Source organism: Engystomops pustulosus, chromosome 2 (assembly GCF_040894005.1).
Source record: "Engystomops pustulosus chromosome 2, aEngPut4.maternal, whole genome shotgun sequence".
Taxonomy (NCBI): domain Eukaryota; kingdom Metazoa; phylum Chordata; class Amphibia; order Anura; family Leptodactylidae; genus Engystomops; species Engystomops pustulosus.
The window spans coordinates 193,790,350-193,810,777 of record NC_092412.1 but is presented as its reverse complement, the minus strand read 5'-3'; the positions used below and the strand labels follow the sequence as shown (position 1 = coordinate 193,810,777).

Genomic DNA, 20,428 nt, shown 5'->3' with positions numbered 1-20,428 from the left:
GTAAAATTCCACAGTTTGTGACTTTATGATTCCTCTAGTTCTGTGTGCTGACAATGTGGTTAAATTATCAGGCTACAGATTTATATACATTTTTATTTAGCTTCTGAAAATTCTACTAGTATATGGCACTTGGAAAGAGAGAAATGAGAAAGATCAGAGATGAAAGATGATGAGATCAATGAGATGGATATATTACACAGTTATTAATACACAGTTATATAATACACAATGCTGCTATATACCTCCCCCCCCTACCCTGGATAAAGATCTTATCTGGCTGTAGCTTGTAGCTTTACTCCCCTAATGATGTGTTGCTTTCCAGCAGGAAGTCTTTGTAAGAGCTTGTCATTGAATGCAAAGTGTGGGCTAGAGGGAGAGAGTAGAGAACAGCTCAGTGCAGTGTCAGACAGAAGAGCAAGATGTCTGCCGACCCTAAAGTCAGAAGATCCAGAGTCGGGTCTAGGGTCAACCAAAATTTTGTACACTATGGCTGATAGAGACAGATAGGAATTATATCTGTGTAAAATGCTGTATTATTTGTTAATAAAATTCAAATTGGAGAGAAAAAAGGGCATCCAGTAGCCGGCACTGCTCACACCATAATTAGCAAACACATTTGGCAGACAAATAACAGGAGACTAGGCGTAAGGGAAGTCCAACCAGCCGGGGTGCACATCCAGTATACACAGTTCAATGAAGCAGAAAAAAAAGAAAAAAATGCGGCACTCAAAGGAGTAGTGTAGGAAGAACTTCTTTTTATTGTGGTAGAGATGACAGGACAGAATAAGGAGCTGCCTCGCCAAGGCGACGGGCCGTTTCGCACGTACACACACTCTTTCTCAAACCTTCACAGGAAAGCCCCTTTAAAGATTTTGAAAAATGTTGTTTAAGTTGTACGGCTCCTTACGTCCTAAAAAAATAAAAAAGCATTAAAAATTATGTCAACATAAAGTATTAATGTTAGTAAGTAACCAATTTCAGCGGTTAGACCAACTGTATGATTAGCAAAAGATTTAGAAATGACAAAATAATTTTTCAACATTTTCAGAAAAAAATTACTTTTTTAATAAATAAGTGCAATAAATTTCAACCAAAGGCAATAACATGAAATACAACATGTCAAAAATCTGAAAATCACTTCTGTAACAAAATGTTCCGAAAATGACAAAGTGAAAGATACTTTAGGTTATAAAAAATATGTTGTCATATTTTTCATGCATGGGCCCTCTTCTGTTAACTAATGAATGTTTTATTACTCTGTAATGCCTTATTTCATTTGTATTTCTCCTCCATAATCTGTGCTTAGGAATATAATGACAACTAATTATATTGTTATAAAATATAGTATAATAAGGAAAAGAATAATTAAAATTAATAATTAATTATTTGTTATAAGAGTTATTCCAGGAATGTGTCCCCTGGTGAGGGAAGGGGTATTATCATACACATCCCCCTGGAAAGGGTAGCTATCTCTGTGTCTGACACCCATAGGTGCTGATAGCACCCATTTTCCCACTGCTTTGCCTCTGTCTCAGTGCTCACTGTAGTTATCATATTCTATTCATGAATTCCCTTGGACCAAGGGATTATGAAACACAAATCAAGAAGTACTTGCAGACATGGGACTGAATGTTACTGGAGTATCAGAGATGATATAACGGCAGATTGATACTCTAGTCACATCCAGAGATGCAGTTGACTTAGATGATATAACGTTAGATAGATGATAGCAGTTCTGGATGAGACAGGAGTATCAGAGAAAATGTAGTGTCAGATATAGCAGACTCCTGCTCTTGATCTGACTGGAGTTTCAAAGATGATATAATGGCAAGCATTCATCTCTGGAAGTGACTGGAGTTTAAGAGATTATCTTATGCCTGCACAGCAATGTTGGCTAAGCTTCACAATCGAAATCATATTAACTCACACATAAGCTGTCTTATACTTGGAATGTTGCTTATGGCATCCAATCAGTGTTCATATTAATGACTTGTAGCCATATAGAAGTGGAGCTGTGATTGGTGGCTAACAGCCACAACAGCCAACAACATGGCTCCTGTACTTGGCGGTTACTAAATGTGTTTTGTGATACACAGGTGCAAATTTTTGAGATTGTAAATGCGACACTGCAGACATACATACACACTCTCAGCTTTATAAATTAGATTTGTCAATAGATATGTATTATGTTTAATTTCTATGAAATGATCATGTCAGTGCTTTTTTAGTATTCTTCCTGTCCTCTGGTTCCAAGGACTATTATTAATTTAGTATTGCCTAAGCAGCAAGACCTGATTTAACCCTTTTTAAAAAGCCTATATAGCACACATAAATGTCAGTTAACAAGTTCACTTATTGCTGATTTATTCTTCTCAATGCCAGTTCAAGGTAACCTTCCACTTTGAATAATCCATCAGTGACAGTTCAAAATGTCAATAATCAGATGTCAGCAAGGTCTCCTTAACTCACTAATATCCTTTATGAGTGTCCATACATTAAATGATGTTTAATGAATTATACAGTGTATTGGATTCTTGGAGCCTTATATTTTATTAATGTACAGTTTTGGTAGTTTTGGATTTATCTCTAAAGCAGCCCAAGTGATTGCTTTGGACCCAGAGTTCAGTGGTCTCTGCAGAATGGTGGGATGTAGCCTATACCATTTAGTAAAAGTGGGCGTTCATAGTGAAGCAGCATATTAGCAATATACTGCATATTTGCAACACAAAAAAGAATTAATAAAGTTTAATCAAAAGGTTGCAATGAAAACATCTTCATGTGCTGCAAAATATGACACCGTATATAGCTCTCTGTGCGGAAGTATGAAAAAGTTATTTGTGTCAGAAATAGGCAAAATGAAGGAAAACTTTTTGTACAAAAGTTAGAATTTGTAAAAATCTATTAAAATATTTTAAAAAATTTAAATTTGGTATTCCCATGATTATACTTACCCAAAGAATAAACTGGAGGTGTCACTTGTAACATACAGTGGAAGCCGCTAAAACTGTATGCACAAAAAAATGGTGCAAATGTGTTTCTTCTACAATTTCATTGCATTGGGAATACTATTCCAGCTTCCCGGAATCCGGCATGAAAGATGATAAGCCATCATTAGGAAGTACACTTTGTTAGGCAGTAAACAAGCCCTCTAACAGCTCTGTAAACAAAAAAATAAAAAAGTTAGGAATTTTTAAAGACAGCAAGTGAAAAAGGGAAATGCGAAAAATGAAAATGGCCCAGTCCTTAAAGGGTTAAATATAAGAAAGCTACAGAAATTTTGATCCATAAACCTACTAACCCAAAGAATAAATGACGATGTGTTATTTGGACCACATGCGAAACATATAAAATCAAAGCCCATAAAAAATACTGCAAACACATAATTTTACCACATGTGGAATATCATTCCAGCTTTCCAGTAGATTCCATGGCATATTAAAGGGTTTTACTCCTCACATTTCAATCCCCTATTGAGGTTTACACAATTTTTGTACTTGCTGTACAATTTTACTCAGTTGTATTGCTGTTTTAGCTATCACTCAGTGATGGTCAGTGTAAAATTCCAGAGTGTGGGCGGGGACTCTCTAAGCAGATACTGACAATGTGCTTAGATTATTAGGGTATAGGTTCATCTACACTGTATTTAGCTTCTGAACATTGAACTAGTATCTAATACATAGAAAAAGAGAGATGAGACATAAGAGAGGAGAGATGATTTTGTTTTATATAACTTCATTTCTTTATATACTTGCAGCCCAGTCTGTTGCAAAGGAGCGATGTCATAAATTACATCCTTGCCTGTTAATAAATACCCAGTGATCTTATGTATCTATGTTATGTAGAGAACAGACTCAGTGTTACCTTACCTTTATACAAAAACCGCAACGATAGCGATGGAAATCAGAATTTTGGTCACATGATTATATTAGTAGACACGTGATCATACATCCATCACTTGGACAGCAGAGGAAGCGGTCCATGTACATTCGAATGGATTGAAAAGAGGACGCCATCTTGTTGACCAGCGTGCCGGGGGTTAAAATGCTCACCATAACCCCAGATAAATTCTTTGAGGGGTGTAGTTTCCAAAATGGTATAATTTCTCAGAGGTTTCTATTGCACTGGTACCAGAGCCGGATCTACATTGGCGCTCCTGGAGCACTTGCGCCGGGCCCCGGGTTCAGCCCTCTCTCTATGGGGTCCCGGCATCTGGCGCTGTAGATCCGGCCCTGTACACAAGAACATGCTACAGGGGCCCCCGCAGGTATCAGCTGCTAAGTATGGGGCTGCTAAACGCTATTAGCAGCCCCATACTGACACGCACACAATATATGGTACTGTGCCTTTAAGGCACAGATACCATAGAGTGGCAGAAGTGCAGGTAGAGTGATCTCTGCCTGCACTTTCAGTCCTCCGCAGACGGCCGATCTATGACTCATAGATCGCGCCGTCTGTGTCTCCACACTGCAGGGAGATGAAGAGCCTTGGTGCAGATCATCCTGTCAGCGCTGCGAGGGATCGTCTGGAAAGGTGAGTGAACTTTTATTATTTTATTGTTTTACAGGGGCAAGATAGAAGATAATTTATATATATTAAGGGGCAAATGTATAGTGGAGGGGGGTATTTATATATGGAGGAGGCACTGTATAGGAGACAGAGGGGGAAGCCACTGTATAGGGGACAAGGGGGGTGTAATTTATATATAGAAGAGTCACTGTATATGGGGGGTGTATTTTATATATGTTGAGGAGCAAATGTATAGTGGAGGGTGGTTATTTATATAGAGGAGCCACTGTATGGGGAGTGGGGGGTGTAATTTATATAGAGAGGAGCCATTGTATAGGGGACGGGAGAGGGTGTAATATATATATAGAGAGAGAGAAGGAACTGTATAGGGGGCAGGAGGGGGTAATTTATAAATAGGGAAGCCACTGTATGGGGGACGAGGGGGTGTAATTTATAAATAGGGAAGCCACTGCATAGGGGACGAGGGGGTGTAATTTATAAATAGGGAAGCCACTGTATAGGGGACGAGGGGGGGTGTAATTTTTATATATAGGGAAGCCACTGTATAGGGGACGAGGGGGGGTGTAATTTATATATAGGGAAGCCACTGTATAGGGGACGAGGGGGGGTGTAATTTATATATAGGGAAGCCACTGTATAGGGGACGAGGGGGGTGTAATTTATATATAGAGGAGCCACTGTATAGGGGACGAGGGGGTGTAATTTATATATAGAGGAGCCACTGTATAGGGGACGAGGGGGTGTCATATATAGAGGAGCCACTGTATAGGGGACGGGAGGAGGTGTCATTTATATATAGAGGAGCCACTGTATAGGGGACGGGAGGAGGTGTCATTTATATATAGAGGAGCCACTGTATAGGGGACGGGAGGAGGTGTCATTTATATATAGAGGAGTCACTGTATAGGGAACGGGAGGAGGTGTCATTTATATATAGAGGAGCCACTGTATAGGGGACGGGAGGAGGTGTCATTTATATATAGAGGAGCCACTGTATAGGGGACGGGAGGAGGTGTCATTTATATATAGAGGAGCCACTGTATAGGGGACGGGAGGAGGTGTCATTTATATATAGAGGAGCCACTGTATAGGGGACGGGAGGAGGTGTCATTTATATATAGAGGAGCCACTGTATAGGGGACGGGAGGAGGTGTCATTTATATATAGAGGAGCCACTGTATAGGGGACGGGAGGAGGTGCCATTTATATATAGAGGAGCCACTGTATAGGGGACGGGAGGAGGTGTCATTTATATATAGAGGAGCCACTGTATAGGGGAGGGAGGAGGTGTCATTTATATATAGAGGAGCCACTGTATAGGGGAGTAGGTGTCATTTATATGTTTTGGGTTTAGTTGTTAAGTAGCGGTTGCTGTATAGCAGGGGCAGCTTTATATAAATGAATGTAAATGGCAGTGTACAGTGAGTGGCCTATAGCAGGGGTACTGTTCATTCATAAATGGGGGTGCCATATATAGCTTTAGTAAGCAGGTGTTGTCTATATATATCCAGGTGCCATGATATTGTCAGTAATTGAGGTATCTTTAAGGGCACAGATGTGCTGCCAAGAGCTGAAGACATCTAGGGGCGAATTCATCACAGCTGGAGGAGTTACACCGGATGAAGAAGAGATCCCAGTCTACAGGGGGCGCTATAGAGGCTGTAATGAGGTTGTAATGAAGAAGACAGTAAACAGTGAGTAATCAGATATAATTATATTAAAATATTTTTGTTTATCTGCAGAGCATTTCATTTTTAATTTGAATACATTTTTTGGTACTGGTTTTTTATTGAGTATGTGTTAGGTGGTATTATTTTGCAGTGGTAATGGTAGTGGAGTGGTCATATTATTCAGACATGATGCAGTGGTAATGGTAGTGGTGTGGTGGTATTATTCAGACATGATGCAGTGGTAATGGTAGCGGTGTGGTAGTATTATTCAGTCATGCAGTGGTAATGATAGTGGAGTGGTGGTATTTTTCAGACATGATGCAGTGGTAATGGTAGCGGCCTGGTGGTATTATTCAGTCATGATGCAGTGGTAATGGTGGCGGTGTTGTCATATTATTCAGTCATGATGCAGTGGTAATGGTAGTGGTGTGGTCATATTATTCAGTCATGATGCAGTGGTAATGGTAGTGGTGTGGTCATATTATTCAGTCATGATGCAGTGGTAATGGTAGTGGTGTGATGGTATTATTCAGACATGATGCAGTGGTAATAGTAGCGGTGTGGTGGTATTATTCAGTCATGATGCAGTGGTAATGGTAGTGGTGTGATGGTATTATTCAGACATGATGCAGTGGTAATGGTAGTGGTGTGATGGTATTATTCAGACATGATGCAGTAGTAATGGTAGTGATGTGGTGGTATTATTCAGTCATGATGCAGTGGTAATGGTAGTGATGTGGTGGTATTATTCAGTCATGATGCAGGGGTAATGGTAGTGGTGTGGTGGTATTATTCAGTCATGATGCAGTGGTAATGGTAGTGGTGTGGTGATATTATTCAGTCATGATGCAGTGGTAATGGTAGTGGTGTGGTGATATTATTCAGTCATGATGCAGTGGTAATGGTAGTGGTGTGGTCATATTATTCAGTCATGATGCAGTGGTAATGGTAGTGGTGTGGTCATATTATTCAGACATGATGCAGTAGTAATGGTAGTGGTGTGGTGGTATTATTCAGACATGATGCAGTGGTAATGGTAGTGGTGTGGTGGTATTATTCAGTCATGATGCAGTGGTAATGGTAGCAGTGTTGTCATATTATTCAGTCATGATGCAGTGGTAATGGTAGCGGTGTGGTGGTATTATTCAGACATGATGCAGTGGTAATGGTAGCGGTGTGGTGGTATTATTCAGACATGATGCATTGGTAATGGTAGCGGTGTGGTGGTATTATTCAGACATGATGCAGTGGTAATGGTAGTGGTGTGGTGATATTATTCAGTCATGATGCAGTGGTAATGGTAGTGGTGTGGTCATATTATTCAGACATGATGCAGTGGTAATGGTAGTGGTGTGGTGGTATTATTCAGTCATGATGCAGTGGTAATGGTAGTGGTGTGGTCATATTATTCAGACATGATGCAGTGGTAATGGTAGTGGTGTGGTGGTATTATTCAGACATGATGCAGTGGTAATGGTAGTGGTGTGGTCATATTATTCAGTCATGATGCAGTGGTAATGGTAGTGGTGTGGTGGTATTATTCAGACATGATGCAGTGGTAATGGTAGTGGTGTGGTGGTATTATTCAGACATGATGTAGTGGTAATGGTAGTGGTGTGGTGGAATTATTCAGACATGATGTAGTGGTAATGGTAGTGGTGTGGTGGTATTATTCAGTCATGATGTAGTGGTAATGGTAGTGGTGTGGTGGTATTATTCAGTCATGATGCAGTGGCAATGGTAGTGGTGTGGTGGTATTATTCAGACATGATGCAGTGGTAATGGTAGTGGTGTGGTGGTATTATTCAGACATGATGCAGTGGTAATAGTAGCGGTGTGGTGGTATTATTCAGACATGATGCCGTGGTAATGGTAGTGGTGTGGTGGTATTATTCAGACATGATGCAGTGGTAATGGTAGCGGTGGGGCAGTATTATTCAGACATGATGCCGTGGTAATGGTAGTGGTGTTGGGGCACAGTGTGGTCATTTATGGTGTGAGGGGTATATATGATATATGTGGGGTACATTGTGGTCAGTTGTAGTGTGAGGGGTATATATGATATATATGTGGGGGTACAGTGTGGTCAGTTGTAGTGTGAGGGGTATATATGATATATGGGGGACTCAGTGTGGTCATTTATGGTGTGAGGGGTATATATGAAATATGTGGGGGCACAGTGTGGTCAGTTGTAGTGTGAGGGGTATGTATGATATATATGTGGGGGCACAGTGTGGTCAGTTGTAATATGAGGGGTATATATGATGTATGGGGGGCTCAGTGTGGTCATTTATGGTGCAAGGGGTATATATGAAATATGTGGGGGCACAGTGTGGTCAGTTGTAGTGTGAGGGGTCTATATGATATATATGTGGGGGCACAGTGTGGTCAGTTGTAGTGTGAGGGGTATATATGATATATATGTGGGGGTATAGTGTGGTCAGTTGTAGTGTGAGGGGTATATATGAAATATGTGGGGGCACAGTGTGGTCAGTTGTAGTGTGAGGGTTATATATGATATATATGTGGGGGCACAGTGTGGTCAGTTGTAGTGTGAGGGGTATATATGATATATATGTGGGGGCACAGTGTGGTCAGTTGTAGTGTGAGGGGTATATATGATATATATGTGGGGGCACAGTGTGGTCAGTTGTAGTGTGAGGGGTATATATGATATATGTGGGGGCACAGTGTGGTCAGTTGTGGTGTGAGGGGTATATATGATATATATGTGGGGGTATAGTGTGGTCAGTTGTAGTGTGAGGGGTATATATGAAATATGTGGGGGCACAGTGTGGTCAGCTGTAGTGTGAGGGGTATATATGATGTATGGGGGGCTCAGTGTGGTCATTTATGGTGTGAGGGGTTTATATGAAATATGTGGGGGCACAGTGTGGTCAGTTGTAGTGTGAGGGTTATATATGATATATATGTGGGGGTATAGTGTGGTCAGTTGTAGTGTGAGGGGTATATATGATATATGTGGGGGCACAGTGTGGTCAGTTGTAGTGTGAGGGCTATATATGATATATGTGGGGGCACAGTGTGGTCAGTTGTAGTGTGAGGGGTATATATATGATATATGTGGGGGTATAGTGTGGTCAGTTGTGTTGTAAGGGGTTTTTAAATATATGTATATAGGATGATGCCAACCAGGTCTGTTTTATAAACCTGCAGAGATGAGTCTTGGCTGCAAGAAGTCTCCCTGAAGATTAGACAGGAGGGAAGAGACAACATCAGGGGCGTCACCTGAGGACTGGTATCTACTACTATATAGTTACTATATGCTGGTACATACTGTTCTGTCTGTATAGGTTATCATATAGTATTGCAGTATTATCCAGTCATTATGTAGTGGTGATAATCAGGATGTAATGTTATTATTTGGGCCTTGTACAGAGGTATCATTAGTGATATTGCCCTTTGCTCGGTGGTGTTCATCAAGTTCATCAATAAATGGAGTTTATATGTGGTAAATCATTGGTAATACTGGTCTGTGTACAGAGTCTTGTGTTCAGTATCAGGATGTTGGTATTTTATTTATGTTGTGGTGATGCTGTGGGTTGCAGTTTCGAGGCATCTTTTGGAATTTTTTTGGATATTGGTTTTATGATAGTTTTAATTGGTAACAGTATTGTGGTATCATTATCTGGTAGTAGTATGGCGCTGATATTTGTAATAGGATAACTATGTGGTATCTTTTTTTCAAATATATTGTTGTGGAAGGGGGCCCCGCGTTGGCTGCCGAGCAGGGGGGCCCCATCTTAAATGAGGTGCTCCATACCGCTGGGACCCTTAATCTGGCCCTGACTGGTACCTCATGGGCCTGCGACCATAACATGGCACTCCAAATGAAAACGTGTGAAACCGGAGCTCCAAAGGCAAAATTTCGCTCCTTCCCTTCTCAGCCCTGCTGTGTGCAGGCACATATGTGGTATTGCCGTACTCAGGACACCCGTAGAAGGATTTTTGGGGTGTTTGTCTAAAGTACATGACACGATGATGATGATTTTTTAAATAAAAACAACATTTCTGCTCTGCACCATTTACTTTGGATAAGATTTTGACCAGCATGTTGGGGGTTAAAATGCTCACCACAACCACAGATAAATTCTTTTAGGGGTCTGGTTTCCTAAATGGTGACATCTATGGGGGTTTTCTATTGTACTGTTACTTCAGGGGCTCTTCAAGTACAGTGTGGCACCACAAAACACCACAAATTGGCCTTCCAAAAACCCAATAGCACGAACTCTGTTCTGGACATCGCTGTGTGATGAAACAGCAATTGTCTGGTATTGTCGTACTCGGAAGAAGCAGGGCCAAAATTTTGGGATGTATATTTACCTCAATTTATTCTGATGTTCCATTTTAGGGCTAAATGAGAAAAAATCTTATAAAAAAATTGAAATTTCAAACTTTTCAATCCATTTTTGTTTTCTTCCAGGGAAAGCATTAAATGGTTAACAGACTTCTGAAATGCTGATTTGAATAGTTTGAGATGTTAGGTTCATAAAATGGTGTCACTTGTGGGGGTTTATAGTACATAAGACTTTATAGGGCACTTCCAAACTGAATTGGTCACCAAAAATGTAGCATTTTTCAAACTCTTGAAAATCTGAGAAGTTGCTACTAAAACTTGAAACCTTCTCGGATCCATAAAAAAAATTGACCCGGCTGTAACACACTGAGCATGCGCAGCATGCTCAGTGTGTTACATTACACAGTGTAATACTTCTGTATTACACTGTGTAATGTGAAGAATAGCTTGAACAAGCGATCCGTGGATCGCTTCTTCAAGCTTACCTGTAAAAGTAAATTAAAAAAGTTAAAAACATTAAATAAAAAATTTTTTGAATAAAAATAATTAATTAAATAAAGTTAAAGTCCCCTAAACACAAATATTCCCTATACACATGCAATAAAGGGAGAAAAACACAAAATCGCCAAAAAAACCCACATATTTGGTATCGTCGCGTCCGTAACAATCCGTACAATAACTCAGAAACATTATTGGACCCACTCGGTGAACGCTGTAAAAACAAAACCCGAAAAACACACCAAAAATGTACATTTTTCATAAAATCTCTGCACAAAAATGTTTCTAAAAAGTGATCAAAAAAAGTTATGTGTGCAAAAATGGTACCACTGAAAAGAACAACTCAACACGTAAAAAATAAGCCCTAAACTAGCTCTGTCAACCAAAAACTATTAAAGTTACGTCTCCGAAAAGATGGCGATGCAAAAACAAATGAGATTTCCTCTATATTAGTTTTTATCCAGTAAAATTGTAAAAATAAATGAAAAACTATATAAATGAGGTATCACCGTAATCGTAGTGACCTATAGAATAAAGATAATATAGTATTTTTAGTGAACGGTGTACGACCCCCAAAATATACAAAAAGAAAGGAAACCAAAATTGACAATTTTCTTTTCACCCATACATTCAAGAGTTAATAAAATCTCATCAATAAGCTAATGACCCACTAAAATGAAGTATTTGTAAAGTGCATCTCATGTCACAAAAAAAAAGCCCTTATATGTCCAAATTGCCCCAAAAATAAAGATTGCATAGCCAATAAAAAGTGACAATGCATAATCTGCTCTGAATGGCGCAGCTTCTCTTTGATGCCCTGGCGTGTGCCCATACAGCAGGTTACCACATATAGGGGATTGTTATACGCGGGAGGGATAGGGTATCAAATTTTGTGGAGCGTTTTGGTATTTTATCCACTGAAAATTTGTAAATTTTTTGAAAAACACATTAATTTAGCCAAAAAAATTTCCCTTTCAAAATTACATCCGATTTTGTTTTAACCCCTGTAAAACAATTAAAGGGTTAACAAACTTCATAAAAGTTGTTTTACGTACGTTGAGGGGTGTAGTTTCTATAATGGGGTAATTTATGGGGTTTTACTTTTATTTAGGCCTCTCAAAGTGATTTGAAACCAGAGCAGGTCCCTCAATAGCAGGATTTTGCTTTTTTTATGAAAATGTGAAAAATCACAGCTAACGTTCAAAGCCCCATAACATCCTACAAAAATAAGAGTATACATAAAAAACCAAGTCCACATAAATTAGACATTCGGTGAATGTTAGTTATTAAGTATTTTTGCGGTTATGACTATGTATGGAAAAAGTAGAACATTTTGAAGTTTGAAAATCAAGAATTTTTCCAAATTTTCACCAAATATCTGATTTTCTCATAAATAAATGCAAAACATACCACCAAAATTTTTCAACTAACATGAAGTACAAAGTGTCACGAGAAAACTATTTTAAAATCACTTGGAAATGTTAAAGCGTTCCACAGTTATAACCACTTGTAGTGACACAGGGCAGATTTGAAAAAATGGGCCGTGTCAGGAAGGTGAAAAGTGGCTTCAGCGTTAAGGGGTTAAGGAGTTAACCCCTTTGTGTCTAAGCCATTTTAGGGCCTTAGGACCAGGCCTAATTTTTCAAATTTGCCCTGTGTCTGTCACGGATGCTTCCGCGATCCATGTCTCGGATCGCGTGTACACCCGTGCTCCGCTGCCTGCCGGTCTCTGTTTCTCTGCCCTCACTTACCTCTCCTGGCTCCTGTCTGTGCTCCGGGTCCTGGCGTGTAGGCTGCACACCTCCTGCCTCCAGGTCGCACACTCCCGCTCCTAGGACGCGCGCATTCTCTTCCCTAAACTTCCCTGAACTCATCCTTCCCATTGCCGCTGGTCATTTCCGGGTTTCCCATATAACCGGGCAGTTTCCTTCACTCCTGGCCGGATCTTCAAGTCTTCCCACTGAAGTGAAAGCCTCCTGTGTGTATCCCAAGGTCCTGTTCCTGTGTGTATCCCAAGGTCCTGTTCCTGTGTGTATCCCAAGGTCCTGTTTCCTGAGCGTTCCCAGGTGCCTCCGTGTCCCTGTGCATTTCCAGACGCATCCCTGTCTGGTGGTCCGTATCCTGTGGTCCGTGTCCCGTGGTCCGTAGCCTGTGGTCCGTAGCCTGGGGTCCGAGTCCAGTGGTCCGTAGCCTGGGGTCCGAGTCCAGTGGTCCGGATCCTGTGGTCCATATCCTGTGGTCCGTGTCTGGTGGTCCCTAGCCTGTGGTCCATGTCCGGTGGTCCATATCCTGTGGTCCGTATCCTGTGATCCATGTCCGGTGGTCCGTATCCTGTGGTCCGTGTCCGGTGGTCCGTATCCTGTGGTCCAAGTCTGGTGGTCCGTATCCTGTGGTCCATAGCCTGTAGTCCGTAGCCTGTGATCTGAGTCCTGTGCTCCGCCTCCTGTGGGTTCCAGCCCAGCGGTGTCTTAATTCCGTACCAGCATTTCCAGTTCCCCTCTGCGCTCCTGTTGTCATCTCAAGTTGTGACTGTTTCCTGCATCCATTGCCATGGCCGCCACGCGGGTCCCATACCAACCCCCGCAGTGATCCAGTGGGTCCACAGACTCTTGCCCTTAGAGACTCTCCCCGCACCCCCGTGCGTGACAGTGTCATTATCGGAGGTTTTAACTTTGTAACGCTTTAACATATCCAGGGGATTTTGAGATTGTTTTCTCATCACATACTGTACTTCCAAGTAATATGAAAAAATGTTGATATCTTTTGTGTTTAGTTATGAAAAAAACGGAAATTTGGCAAACATTTATGAAATTTATTCATTTTCAAAGTTCAAATTATTCTGCTTTTCATGCAGATAGTCATAGCACCAAAGTAACTTTATACCTAACCTTTCTGGAATGTCTGCTTTATATTGGCATAGGGTTTTATGCATCCTCTCTCTTCAGTCCAGAATTTTGGGTGCAATTTTTCTCATTTTTATGAAGATCGCCAAAACCCCTATTTAGAGGCACCTGCTCAGCTTTAACTGACTGTGAGAGGCCTAAATAGCAGTAAAACCCCATAAATTATGCCATTTTAGAAACAGGACCCTTCAATGTGTGAAAAATCTACTTTAAGAAGTGTGTTAACCCTTTAGATGTTTCACGGGGTTAAAACAAAATGGAGGTGAAATTTACAAGCTATAATTTTTTTTAGACAATGTATTAATTTTGGCCAAATTAAACCATCACAAAGTATTAAATGATGAAAAATTCCACAAAGTTTGATACCCAATTTCTCCCGAGTATGAGGATATTGCTGTATGGGTGCACGGCCGGGCATAGAACGGAAGGAGCCATTCAGAGCAGATCTGCCTTGTCACCGTTTATAGGCCATAAAATGTTTATTTTTTTGTAATTTGGACATATGGGGGATACATTTTTTTTGTAGGTGAGTTCCACTTTTCAGGTACATCATTTCTGGGGGATTCAGTAGCTAATAATCAGATTTTATTAGCTCTTTCTTGGTAGTGGTTAAAAAACCATTCCCTCTTGTATACGGTCAAAATGACGTGGCGTCTATAGGGTTACAGGCTGTTACAGCTTCTGAGCCCGGTCAATCGCCACAACGTGATTCTACGTCCAGGTGCGGGAACGACCTGCATGTTTATTGCCTCCAAGTTAAAGACTCTGGAGTCTCTGATGACCCATTATCTCAAGATAACATCTGTTAGAGGTTGTAGTCAGTCATGAATCCCTTTGATAGATAAAGTCCTGTATGGAGGATGTCAAAGAGGGCAATAAACTTGTATTTCCAAATGTGTCTCTCACTTTGTGACCAGACATTGCCTTTTAATACTAGAACCTTCATATCTATGGTATTATGGCCAGGACTGCAAAAGTGTTTTTTCTCAAAAATGATTTAATTGTGCAAATGTATGTAACTTAATAAAATAAAAATCCCTAAAAATTCTGAATCACCATATTAACACAGACAAAAAGTTTTCATGTTATTTACATTGCACCATAAATGCACCAAATTTTTAATTAGAAAAACTGTCAGATTTTTATTCTTTTTAAAATATACAAAAAAAAATTATCAGTAGCACCTATGAAACCCCTAATTGTGCAATCTGTCCAGCAAAAAACAAAATCATAAGCAGATCCTATAAAGGGCATTGATGAAAAAAAAAAAAAAACAGATACATATCCTGGTTATAAAGATGCAAAACAGATAGTGCTTCCTTCACATGATCCCAGTCCTGCATTATACTATTATTTGCCCACTAGATGGCGCCTTCTCAAATGCAGAGCAGATTCATTCAACCTATAAAACTACTTATAAAATTAATATAAGGTCATAAGTGGCTTGCACTAGACATATTACAAATGAGATAATATGGATATCAAGTTCATACTATTAGAGGATGTAAATAGCCTATCTTGTAAAATGTCTGAAATAGAGGTCAACTGTGAAATTATCCCTCTTAAAACAATAGAACAATCATTATTGTCATTGATATTTTCTATATAAACAAATACCAGTCCTTTGTAATAAATTTGCCTCACTGTATTAAAATTATGTTCTGAGATGGAGTGTTGGACATTTACAATATACATAACTATTCTGACAATTTAAGCCAAGTTAGGATATTTACATATGTTACTGGTTCCAGTCCGGGTACATTATAGAGTTTAATCTTATCTTTTGTCTTACTATAGCTCCGTACTATGATTCTCAACTTAAATAGGATTGTTGTTAATATTCAAAAAGGTTTTGGGAATAGTATATACATTGTAAATAAACAGAATCCTTTGCAATGTGAGGCCCGCAGAACCCCACCTTGTGGCCTGCACCCTCCTGATCAGCAGAAACAGCATAAGAAATCAATGAGAGCTTTCATCACTGCATGAGGAGATGACTCTAGAGTAGTGATGGTACAAGGGGACCCTCTCACCCCATCTTGTCTTTAAGACAACACAGCGCTGATCACTGGACATAGGCAGGAATGTTACCACTGTCTGTGCTTTTTTTGTGACCCAGGCTTCACCCAGCCAATATTGCTTAAGAAAAAGAGAGGTGGTGGCTGCAGGGAGTGCAGGTAGGTGAGTATTAAATTGTGGTTTCTATTTACAGGGAGAATGTTCTGGGCTACCTACTTTTTAAACAGCAGGCATATAAAAGGGGCATATCTGGGCTGCCTAATTAAATGGGGGGGGCATGTGCTGGGCTACCTATATACAGTGGACATGTTCTGGGCTACCTAAATATAGGGGAGAATGTTCTGGGCTACCTATAAACAGGGGGCATGTGCTAGCCTGCTTATATATAGGGGGCGTGTTTTGGGCTACCTATATACAGGAGGATGTACTTGGCTACAAATATACAGGGGCATGTGCTGGGCTACCTACGTACAGGGGGAATGATCTGGACTACCTATTTACAGGGGGCATGTGCTGAACTACATATATACAAGGAGCACATTCTGAACTGCATTTATATAGAGGACATGTGCTAGACTACCTATATACATTGGGCTGCCTATATACAGGTGAGCATGTTCTTTACTATCTATATACCAGGGTATGTTCTGGGCTACCTATATACAGTGGGAATGTGCTGGGCTCCCTCTCTCTCATATATATATATATATATATATATATGGAATGTAGTGGACTACCTTTATACAGAGGACATGTTCTAGGCTACCTATATAGAGGGGGATATTCTTGGCTACCTATATACAGGGGACATGTGCTAGGATAATTATATACAGGGAACATGTTCTGGGCTACCTATCTTTAGACAAGGGGAACATGCTGGATTGCCAGTTTAAAAGGGCATGTGCTGTATACATGGCACATGTTCTGAGCTCATATATAGACAGGGCATGTTCTGGGCTACCTATATAAGGGGGCATGTTCTGGGCTACTTATATACAGGGAACACATGCTGTACTACCTTTATACAGGGGACATGTTCTGGGCTACCTATATGCAGGCTGTATGTTTTGGGCTACCTAAAGTCTGGGGGCATGTGCTGAATGTCCTATATTCAGGGGGTATTTTCTGGGCTACTTATATACAGGCGGCATGTCCTGGCTGGGACCAGGTAAACACAGACATAGAAGTGAATAGTGATAACCTAATGGAAACAGTAAGTGATGTCTAAGTGCAGCCCAGATGTGCAGTATATTTGATGGTGGTATATTTATGTGTGGTTATTAACTGCTGATATGCTTGCAGCATATTAATTTTGGTATGTATTTATATGTGGAGCTTCTAGGGTTCTGGTTATTAGTGCGGACCCTTAAAGTTGAGAAATATGACATGGCAAAAAAGGTGGTACTCCCCTGCTCTAATGGCAGCTCCTTGGGCCATAGTGCTAATCTTTGGTCTTGGCAATCACATCTGAACAAAAATGTGACTGCTGAGTCTAGATTCATATGTACAATCAATACAAAATCAGTACAACAAGAAACTTAGCACCAGAGGCCAGGCATCTGCCACTCAAACCCCTTAGGCCCTTAACCCCTAACGACTTGGCCCTTTTTAGTTTTTTCACTTCCACTTTTCACTCCCCACCTTCAAAAATCTATAACTTTTTTATTTTTCCACATAAAGAGCTCTGTGATGGCTTATTTTTTGCGTAACAAATTGCACTTCATAGTGATGGTATATAATGTACTGGGAGGCAGGAAAAAAATGAAGTGAAAATGGTGAAAAAACTCATTTGCGCCGTATTCTTGTGAGCTTGGATTTTACGGATTTCACTGTTCTCCCCAAATTACATGTCTATTTTATTCTTTGGGTTGGTGCGATCATGGGGATAACAAATTTGTATACCGTATTTTTCGGACTATATGACTATATTCCCCAAATAGTGTGCTACAATATTTAATAAAGTAACAGTAAAGTAGTGGCACCTTACGGGGCGGTGCAGCCATGTTTCTCTTTGGAAAGGGGTAGGGGCGAGCAGCCCTCACCCCCTCCTCCTCTCCCGGGCATGAATGTGTCCCCGCCGTGCTACGTACAGCAGGCACACGTTCATGTGAATGTAGCCTACGGGGGCTGTGTATGGGATACTTTTATTAGGGGTCGTTGTGTGACATTTGGTAAAATTTTAATAGTGTACTGTGTTTGGGGAGAATTAATGGGGAGACTTTATTAGGGGACATTTTATGGGACACCCAACACTAATTGGCTAGGGCTTGGCTGGCAACAACCTCAGCCAACCAGTGTTGGGGGCAGAATTAGTGATGGGAATTACGCTCTTTAGATAGAATTATGCTGACACGTAGTCAGGGGGTCTAAAGAGTTACCAGGGCTGTATAGGTTTGAGTATATGTGACAATGGTCACAAGAGCTTACAATCTATGAGGAGGAGGGGCACTGGCGGTGACAATTCTTGTACAATGGTCACAAGAGCTTACAATCTATGAGGAGGAAGGGCACTGGTGGTGACAATGCTTGTACAATGGTCACAAGAGCTTACAATCTATGAGGAGGAGGGGCACTGGCGGTGACAATGCTTGTACAATGGTCACAAGAGCTTACAATCTATGAGGAGGAAGACACAGGAGGTTACAGTGCTTGAACAATGGCCACAAGAGCTTACAATCTATGAGGAGGAGGGTACACAGGAGGTGACAGTGCTTGTACAATGGCCACAAGAGCTTACAGTCTATGAGGAGGAGGGGACACAAGAGGTGACAATGCTTGTACAATGGCCACAAGAGCTTACAGTCTATGAGGAGGAGGACACAGGAGGTGACAGCACTTGTACCATGGTCACAAGAGGTTACACTCTATGAGGAGGAGGAGGACACAGGAGGTGACATAGACTGTAAGCTCCTGTGATTTTGTACAAGCACTGTTTGGGAATTGTTCAGTTTCACACACCTGTGAGAAGAGCACAGCAGGCACAGGAGCAGAGACTCCAGTACTGGTCACATCTTCAGTGTTATCTGATGCCCCTGCAGCACGAGCAGCTGGGAGAAGACAGTGACCTGTCCAGCATCAGTCACAGTGAGAGCTCCGTGCTGAGGGGGCGTGGCTTCTGCTTCCTTCATCAGATAACCTGGAAGTGGTGTCACAGTCTGTGTGCACTGCAGGAGCTCTGCTGCTCACAGACACTAGCAGGCGGCAGCTGTGTGTGGAGCCAAGCTGAGCACTGCCCCTGCGCTTATGTTGTTCTCCATTCCCTCCTGCAGGACTATACATTCGGACTATAAGACGGACCACAGTTTTTTCCCCATCTTCTGGGGAAAAAATGTGTGTTTTATAGTCCAAAAAATACGGTATGTTTTATAATGTTTTCATACATTTACAAAAATGACAACCTTCTGTACAATATTTTTTTAATTTTGCCATCTTCTGGCGCCAATAACTTTTTCATACTTTGGTGTACAGAGCTGTGGGTGTTGTCATTTTTTGTGACTTTTGATGTCATTTTCATTGCTATAACTTTTAGGACAGTGTTGATCTTTTAATCACTTTTTATTGATTTTTTAATATTTTTCGAATTGGCATTTTCGACTTTGGGCACTATTTTCCGTTACGGGAAAAAAAGCAGTGAAAAACCGTTATTATATTTTGATAGATCGGGCATTTTTGGATGCGGCGATACCTAATGTGTTTCTGATTTTTACGGTTTATTAATATTTATATCAGTTCTAGGGAAAGGGGGTTGATTTAAATTTTTAGGTTTTTTTATTATAATTTTTTTTTTTACTTTTTTTTTTATTTTTACTTTAACCCTAGGTTGTTTGTAAGATCCTATCATATACTGCCATACTACAGCCTCCTCATTCATTACAATTTGCTGATAGCACATTGTAATGAATGGGTTAAAACGACGGATCGCCGCTCCCTCATGACGTCACGGGGAGCGTCGATCCTCAGAAAGATGGCAGCGCCAATGCTGCCGGCGGCAATCGTCAGGAAAACACCTGCGATCAGTGTAAGCCTTAGACTTACTGACCACGGAGAGAGCTTGGCCCGCGAGCCCTCTCCATGCACCTGGACCCGGCTTGCACCGTATTAGTACGGCGCAAGTCGGAAAGGGATTAAAGGACACCTGTCCCACTATCTGTTAGAGCAGCTCACAAGGATTCCATCCCAACATTTATCTAGTTAATACATACATGAATCATTCTAAAATAATGTTTTATTCATTATATAATTGAGCCTGGGCACATGGGCGGCACGGTGGCTAAGTGGGTAGCACTTCTGCCTTGCAGCGCTAGGGTCCTGGGTTTGAATCCGACCCAGGTCAACATCTGCAAAAAGGTTTTATTTTCTCTCCATGTTTGTGTGGGTTTCCTCCAGGTCCTCCGGTTTTCTCCTACACTTCAAAAACATACTGTTAGGTTGTTTGTTCAGCGCTGCGTAATCTGTGTGTGCTATATAAATAAAGAATTATGATTATTAATTAT

General features: G+C 40.8%; 2 long non-coding RNA genes across 2 annotated transcripts; one reads left to right on the top strand and one right to left on the bottom strand.

The window, feature by feature from the left end:
* Window positions 1–735: 735 nt before the first annotated feature.
* Window positions 736–19,040, bottom strand: LOC140116686 (uncharacterized). Its single transcript, XR_011852907.1, has 3 exons — window positions 18,894–19,040; window positions 2,952–3,157; window positions 736–910 (listed from the first exon to the last, which is right to left on the bottom strand). It is a non-coding gene; the product is annotated as an uncharacterized lncRNA (long non-coding RNA).
* On the top strand, window positions 4,417–9,477 carry LOC140116685 (uncharacterized). Its single transcript, XR_011852905.1, has 3 exons — window positions 4,417–4,530; window positions 6,076–6,221; window positions 9,375–9,477. It is a non-coding gene; the product is annotated as an uncharacterized lncRNA (long non-coding RNA).
* Window positions 19,041–20,428: the final 1,388 nt, after the last annotated feature.